Source organism: Pollicipes pollicipes, unplaced genomic scaffold (genome assembly GCF_011947565.3).
Source record: "Pollicipes pollicipes isolate AB1234 unplaced genomic scaffold, Ppol_2.1 Scaffold_6686;HRSCAF=7923_pilon_pilon_pilon, whole genome shotgun sequence".
Lineage (NCBI taxonomy): Eukaryota > Metazoa > Arthropoda > Thecostraca > Pollicipedomorpha > Pollicipedidae > Pollicipes > Pollicipes pollicipes.
This window is the reverse complement of record NW_023596921.1, coordinates 2,050,632-2,058,045: the sequence shown is the minus strand read 5'-3', so window position 1 is coordinate 2,058,045 and position 7,414 is coordinate 2,050,632.

Sequence of the window (7,414 nt, the reverse complement as noted above, 5' to 3'; positions counted from 1 at the left end):
GAGATCTCGCTCGCCATTTTCACAATCATTGGTTGTGTGAAAGCGATAACTTCGATGAAAACAAACTGAAGGCATAGAGACCTGACGGCATCGAACTGAAGGCATAAATACCTGACGGCATCGAACGAATTACGCTCTTCAATCCGCAATGGCTGGTTCCATTTGCATGCAACCCGCCGCAACATTCAAACCGGACAATGCTTTTCTGTTACCCCATACCGTATTTTTGGCCTGTTGACGATAATTGTGACGTATTTGCGAACACTTTCCGCGCCAGCCAACGCTCTAGTTATCTTAGCACGCGCCCGGGTGGCCGGCTAGATACCCTTCGCTCGGGTGGGGGTGGGGGGCAATTTGACCGCGCTGAGATCTCGGGAACTAGAGAGCTAGACACCAAATTTACAGGGTGTGTTGAACTGTACGTGAACTCACTTAGGTCAAAGTTTGAGGTTTCTAGATCACGACCTTCGGGCCAAATAAGATCAAACAAGGTCAAATTCCAGGTTGATCTCCAAAGTTCCCCCAGGACCTAGATAACTGTTCCTAAGCCAAAGGTCAAAGGTCATACGCTCAGCTAAGATCGGTGACCTTGTTTGACCTTTTGAAGGTAATAGTGACTAAAATCATACAAGACTGCTCTGGATTTTGCATTTGAATAAGCGACAAAGATAACGCCATGCAGTGTGTTCTTTAAAACAAAATGCTGACCTGGGTCATGTCAGGTCAATGACCTGTTTTGACCTTTAAGAACTCCATGGAAGATGTATAGTAAGGTTCCTGCTATCAATAAATTATAAATGAGCAACAGAAACTATCCCATACAGCAAGCCCTGGAGTAATAAAGCAGGCTGGTTTTGACCTTGGTCTGACCTTTATACCCGATTTAGGTCAATTTAATGTGCTCATTCAATGTTTGTGTTGCCTTAGAAGGCATCTCAGAGATGTATGGATTCGTCTAACACTCCGTTGTTGCATCAGATTGAACGATTCCATAGAAATTGACTTCGCTGAAACCATGGTCTGACTTTGACCTGCCATAGGTCAGCGACCTTACAAGGCACATCTCAATTTTTAGTGCCAAATGATCTGCTATTCAATTGTCTACAGCTTTAGAAAATTTGGCGCCGTTCCGAAACCGTTCTGGAAAAAACCTTCCGGGCGGTCAATTTGCCCACCCACCCGAGCGCGTGTTAAGCTACGATCAATTACCTACGGTAAGGCCTGCATTTGCTACTAAACCACAACTGACGGCTCCCTCGGTTCACCGATAAATGCTGACTGAGCTCTGCCTTCAGCCGCCCACCTTTTACAAAATCCTTGCGCCATAGCCTCTGCTGAGTCTTCTGGCATGGCTGGGTGGTGGATCCGGCTTGCCCGACCTGGTGACCTGATAGTGAAATAGGGGAACAGCCATTCAACTGGATGCGATATTCGATGCTTGCCTTCGACCACCATTTCACCACCACTTTGTGTAGCTTCCTTAGCTTCTTTTGCATTGCTTCCCTACCGAAAGTGAGAACCGTTGTCCTTTGAGAAGCGAGGTAAAGCCGATGGGTTGGGTCCCCTATTGGAACTAGCCGATGGGATGGGTCCCCTATTGGAACTAGCCACCTGCCACCTGCCACTGACATAAAACACATCCTGATGTCACTGAACAACACTCAACGCCAGCCAACGTCAAAAGCCATCTGATGAGGCACGTAAACGCAGAGCCCTCGGAAATTCTTCCCTTGGCCGATATGGCAGCAGAAGACCCAAAATATCGCCTCTCGAGGTCACATGTCAGGTGTGACATTTTCAAAATCATTGGCGTTACAGATGATCACGCTCATTTTGCATTAATAAAATATTGCATTGAACACATCTGTCAAAATTTGATAATTCATTGTGGCCTAATAATTCTGAAAATGGCGATTGAAAACGGCACCAGGCTGTCCCATAAGGTGTTGGCTCTGATTTGCCTAGTATTTGTATTGTCGTGATCAGCTTACTACATTTGACTGTCATGAAAGATTTGATGCTTTTCCCAACCGGTTACAACTGGTACTCTAAGGGAAAGCAGCTAAAACAAAAAGCAAAAACAAAACAAAACAAAGTAAATCAGCTCATTCCGTGTTGAAGTAATACGGAAAGAACGGTGTGGATCGGTTCGTTTTCCTCATTCTTAAAGGCCAAGAGGTCCAATTAGGACTTTTTATCTATGGAGCGTTCCTTGTGTGCGGGAAGTGCAGCTGTTTGTTTTTTGTCAGTGTGGTGGGTGGATGTGTAGAGCACACGACTCTGACGTGGCCGGGAGAAGGTCACGCTGTCGACGCTGCGAGTGTGGATCCGCTCGCCAGCGACACTACCGGGAGATCTACGATGCCGGGAGCACTCTGAAAAGCACCGTTGTTTCGGCAATAAATTGGTTGACAGATAATCGTGCTGTGCCTTTGAGAATCGAAGGTGCAGAATGCACTTTAAAACGCCAGGGGAGTAGCATTTGTTTGCAAAGGATAGTTTGTCAATGTGCAGCTTACGCCCTCTTTACCCGTTTATCTAATTCGCACCGCGTAATCGCGCGGTCCGAAACCGGTCATTTGTGCTCAAGATTGTGACCCCGAAGCCATTGATGAGCAGGAACTAATGAGGCTAAATAGGAATAAAATGTCAGGCTTACTGTCAGTCTTTCCAAGCCAACTGCAAGCGACATAGTTTTTGAAGTGCGTCACTTGTTTGTGCATGCGACCAAGGGAAATATCGAAAAATCCTACCCACCATATTTAATGTGTAAATAAAATTGAATGACGTAACGGCCGGCCGAACGGCTGCAATAATGTTTGAACCTCAGACTTTGGCTCGCTGCTAAGCTGTCTGCCTTCAACCTGCGGTTTCGGCTATAAAATGCAACCAAGGCCCTCGATCCTGACAACCATGGTTTACCGGTATGAGGTTGTAGTTTTGTTCAACGGCTATAGTCCTGAAAAATCATTGGCCGGCCCCGTGTAGTACCGTGTATTGATTGGCTTGCAGCTCCTACCAATGTTCATCCACGAAATGCGTGCGTTTGGAAAAGTATGCGTCTTTACTGCCAGTAACAAAAACATTGCAAAAAGACACTAGGGTGTAACGAATGCGCATGGCGCCAATATATTTGAATGCCCCCATTCGTCTCGGCTTCTGCCCGAGCGTGTTGTTTTAGTGAGCGGTCTCGGAAAGGGTGACATTCATGGCTTCCTGGTCTACTGGTAGCGCACCCTTGAGTCGGACAGCGTTGAGGTCGCTTGATGATTTGTACACGGCACGTCCGCCTAGATCGCCTGCATATGGCTGGTTGTGCGTCTCCACTTGCTCTGGCTGCGGAGATCAGACATGAATCCTAGAAATTCCGAAAGACGAGCGGATCCGTGGTTTGCGCACAGCTGCGCATAGGAGTCTACACTCGTTGAGCTAGCCTTTTGCTCGTATGGCTGGCCTCCTCCCCCGTCAGGTGCAGTTGGACTCACGCCCCTGCGACGCTGGCCTCCTCCCCCGTCAGCTGCAGTTGGACTCACGCCCCTGCGACGCTGGCCTCCTCCCCCGTCAGGTGCAGTTGGACTCACGCCCCTGCGACGCTGGCCTCCTCCCCCGTCAGGTGCAGTTGGACTCACGCCCCTGCGACGCTGGCCTCCTCCCCCGTCAGGTGCAGTTGGACTCACGCCCCTGCGACGCTGGCCTCCTCCCCCGTCAGCTGCAGTTGGACCCACGCCCCTGAGGCGCCTGCGCTATGCCTGTCTTTGACTCGCGTTCCTGAGCTCTTTGCGGTTTGATCTGCTGTTTTTCTGTTCGCCTATGACTTGAATGGAAAGGTGAACTAGTGGTGGTATCGTAGTGTTAAACCAGTGGTGGTATAGCAACGTTGAACTAGCGGTGATATAGCAACGTTGAACTGTTGGCGGCATCTCAACGTTAAACTGGTGATGATATCACAACACTGCAGAAGTACACCGCCTGATCAAACAACTCGCGTTATAGTGCTTCAGAATTACTGCAGCGCAATATTCGATACGTTGTGCTTCTTGTTGCTGGAAACACGGCGATGTGATCGGTGCATGCAAAGGTAAAACACCACCAAAAACGCTGCTGTTTGGACCGGGCCGTGCTCTGATTTCAGATTCTCTGCTAGTTTGACGCTAACCGTCTCCCCACGGGATTTTTCTCTCCTCCTAAGGTCTCGAAAGCCAAGCAAGCTAGAGTCATGTGGAAAACGACATTTGAACGTTCTTGCCAAACTGCACTAGATTAACGCATCTTAAGAAGGCAGAATGTGAGCTTTGTCGGGTCAGAGCGGGCAGAATATACCAAAATAGCGTTTTGCATGTATTTATTTTTACCTTGATAATTATGTGTTCTAAGACAATGCAGAAAATGACACTGAACAACTCTCGGAAAACTTGATCAGATAAGTAATGGTCAACATCAGCGTGTGTAACCTGTGGCATACGATGGCAGATCAAATGAGTGAAGACGATTATTACATTGGCCAGTCCAGCTATATCAAGACCTCACAAAACGCATTAAAGAGAAGAGCAGGGTTAGAAATACCATCTAAAACCGTCAGATACATTCACCTTAAGGCTTAAACCGCATTATGTGTACCTTCAGACGGTCTAATTTGGTCAACAGAGGTAAAGTTTGGCCTAGCTTGATGTGGGATCTGTGGCCTTGAGAAAGCTACCATGACGATAGCATTATTTATACAAGTACAATGCAATGACCAAAATCTTGTATCAGCTGAACGCCCGCAGGTTTCACGTAATCAAAGGTGCAATACAGGTCAAGCAGCGAGTGCCGCTGGATCAAGCCCGGGTGTCAGCATGCAGCGAGTGCCACTGGATCAAGCCCGGGTGTCAGCATGCGGCGAATGCCACTGGATCAAGCCCGGGTGTCAGCATGCAGCGAGTGCCACTGGATCAAGCCCGGGTGTCAGCATGCAGCGAGTGCCACTGGATCAAGCCCGGGTGTCAGCATGCAGGAGTGCCACTGGATCAAGCCCGGGTGTCAGCATGAGCCTCATTACGAGGTGCATGTTTTTGTGATCGTCAGCCATGCTAGCATGTGGCATGTTGACCTGCCAAAGCATTCCTCAAAAACTCTTTGCCTTTTGGCAGGGACTTGCTTGACATACACTCATCACCAATCACACGCGTTTCTACGCGCTCTCACTTATTTTCACACCAGCGCTCCCAGCGAGGTCCCAGGCGTTTCGTGGTTTCAACGAGGCCTTGAATGAGGGCATGGTTGCCATACTGGAACGTGACCGATCACGATACCGGCTGCGATAGAGGCGGCGCCGGCGAGAGGGATCCTTCAGTTGGGGAACAACCAGACGTCACATGGACCAAGGTCCGGGGGGTACGGAGGGTGCTTCAGCAGCTCGATGTTGTCTGTGACAGGTTCGGTGGCAATAGCGGTGCGATGAGGTAGGATATATCTTGGTGGAGAATGAGCAGGTTGTGTGTTTTTCCTGGACGGTGCTTAGCCATGGCTGCCAGAAGGGCTTTACTTAAGGTGGCATCGCACTTCTGGCCCGTGAAGATGGAGGTGTATAGAACGGCGAGGCCTGACCCGTGTTAAGAAGATGCTGCAGAAAAGTGTTCCTGTATGCTGCTAGAATTCTCAAGACACATGTCGGTAACTGAAAAAGGCACAATAGGCAAAAACCTGGCGCCGTGCGACATCACAGAAGCGGCGGGTAAAAAATGGTATGACTAACGATTTGGCATTTGTTGGAAATGAAAATCAGGAAGAAAGGCCTTGAACTCTTATGTTGGAAACAATCAACCTTCAGTATTCCAGGAGATAGTGGTTAAACGACGCTTCCAGGAACGCGTTGCTTAGATTCAGAAAACCCAGCGTTTGGAAGTTGTGGCTATGACCGGATCTCTTCGTTGAAAGCGATCAGCCGCAGCCCGATATTTCTTCCCCCTTGAGCACGCCGCAATTGCATGAATTCCACTGCTCGACACCCTTTTGTGGTACATCCAGGTAGAAGATATTCCGCTGAAGTGGACTTTAAGTCATTTTGTCCCGAAATACACTTGAGTCCGGCCCTATAGCTCACATGACTTGCAGCACCTGCCTTCTGATTAACATGCCCGTGGCCGGGTGAGTTACAGCCCCTTTAGGCGTTCGCTATTTGTTTTTGACTTGGACAGCAGGGTGTGTCATCATTAACAAAACCAAGTGAGACAAAGAAATTATTTGGTGTAAGAGTCCAAAAGCACACAGCATTGCAAAAGTTCTTTCCAAAAACTTAAATTCGTGAGGCACGAGTCGAGGCGATCAAAATATCACCATAAACCAACGCCCGGCGTTGCAGTCACCCGATGCTGGGCGGCCTCCGCCGCCGCAGGTAACACCAAGCAGTGGACGGTAAGCGACACAAAATACCTTTGCGTATGGAAATGATGCTACCGAGCGCTCCTTAAGCCGTCGTACGAGAATGTCCCGGTCTGAGGTTTAATATGCGGATCAGACATTGCCCGATTGATCGCCATTTGGCGGAAACTTTACGTGCTGTGGAGTATGAACTCGTACGAGTGTGCTGGGTAGTATCGCTTTAGACTTTCACTTCTATAAGACAACTCACGTGGTGCAAACATAACTATGCATGACATATGACTCAGAATATATTGCCTAGTGTACAACTGAATACATACACCAAGTTTTGCAACCTGTACCACGAGCGTAGAGAGAGGAGGGGGCGGGTAGGGTGGCCCCCTGCACATCTTACTCTTCGCCAATCCCGTATATTCGATGCACCAGCCCAAACAGCAACTACTCACAGACTGGAAACCCAAAACGCGTGCTGGCAGAGATCGCACGGCAGCAGAAATACCGTCGCAGCTGGGCTCCACATATTGCCGAAGCTCCAGCTCCAGCCGCAGACGTCCTCGGCAGTGCGGCGCTGCGTCACACTCCCAATGTGAACCATATAAGCAAGATGGCCAGCGGTGCATGCACTTTGTCCCGCAGCTCGCAGTCACTGAGGTCTCGCAGTAGCGGCTGTGTGACTGGTCCGTACCAGGGGATCAGTTCGGTGTACCTCACGGCCTCGAGGTTTATCGCTGAGATGGCGAAGACCCTGGCCCGACGAAGACCCTCGGTTTGCTGCTCACGAGCGGCGCGACGATCGGAACCGCCCGTTCGCGAACCATGCGGTTCTTATCCTACACCACGTCCAGCAGCAGCTGCTTCGGTCGGACCCATTACCCGCTACGCTGGAGGACTATGCGTGCTGCAGCAGGTCGCGGAGCACCGCGATGCTCCGGAACAAACTGCGTGAGCCAAAGTTGCAGCCGCTGTTTTGCCGGATGGCGGACCATACCGACGCATAGTGGCCGACCACGCACTGGACGAGGTCCTTGAGAGCGCTGCTAGAGGCCTCGGTAGA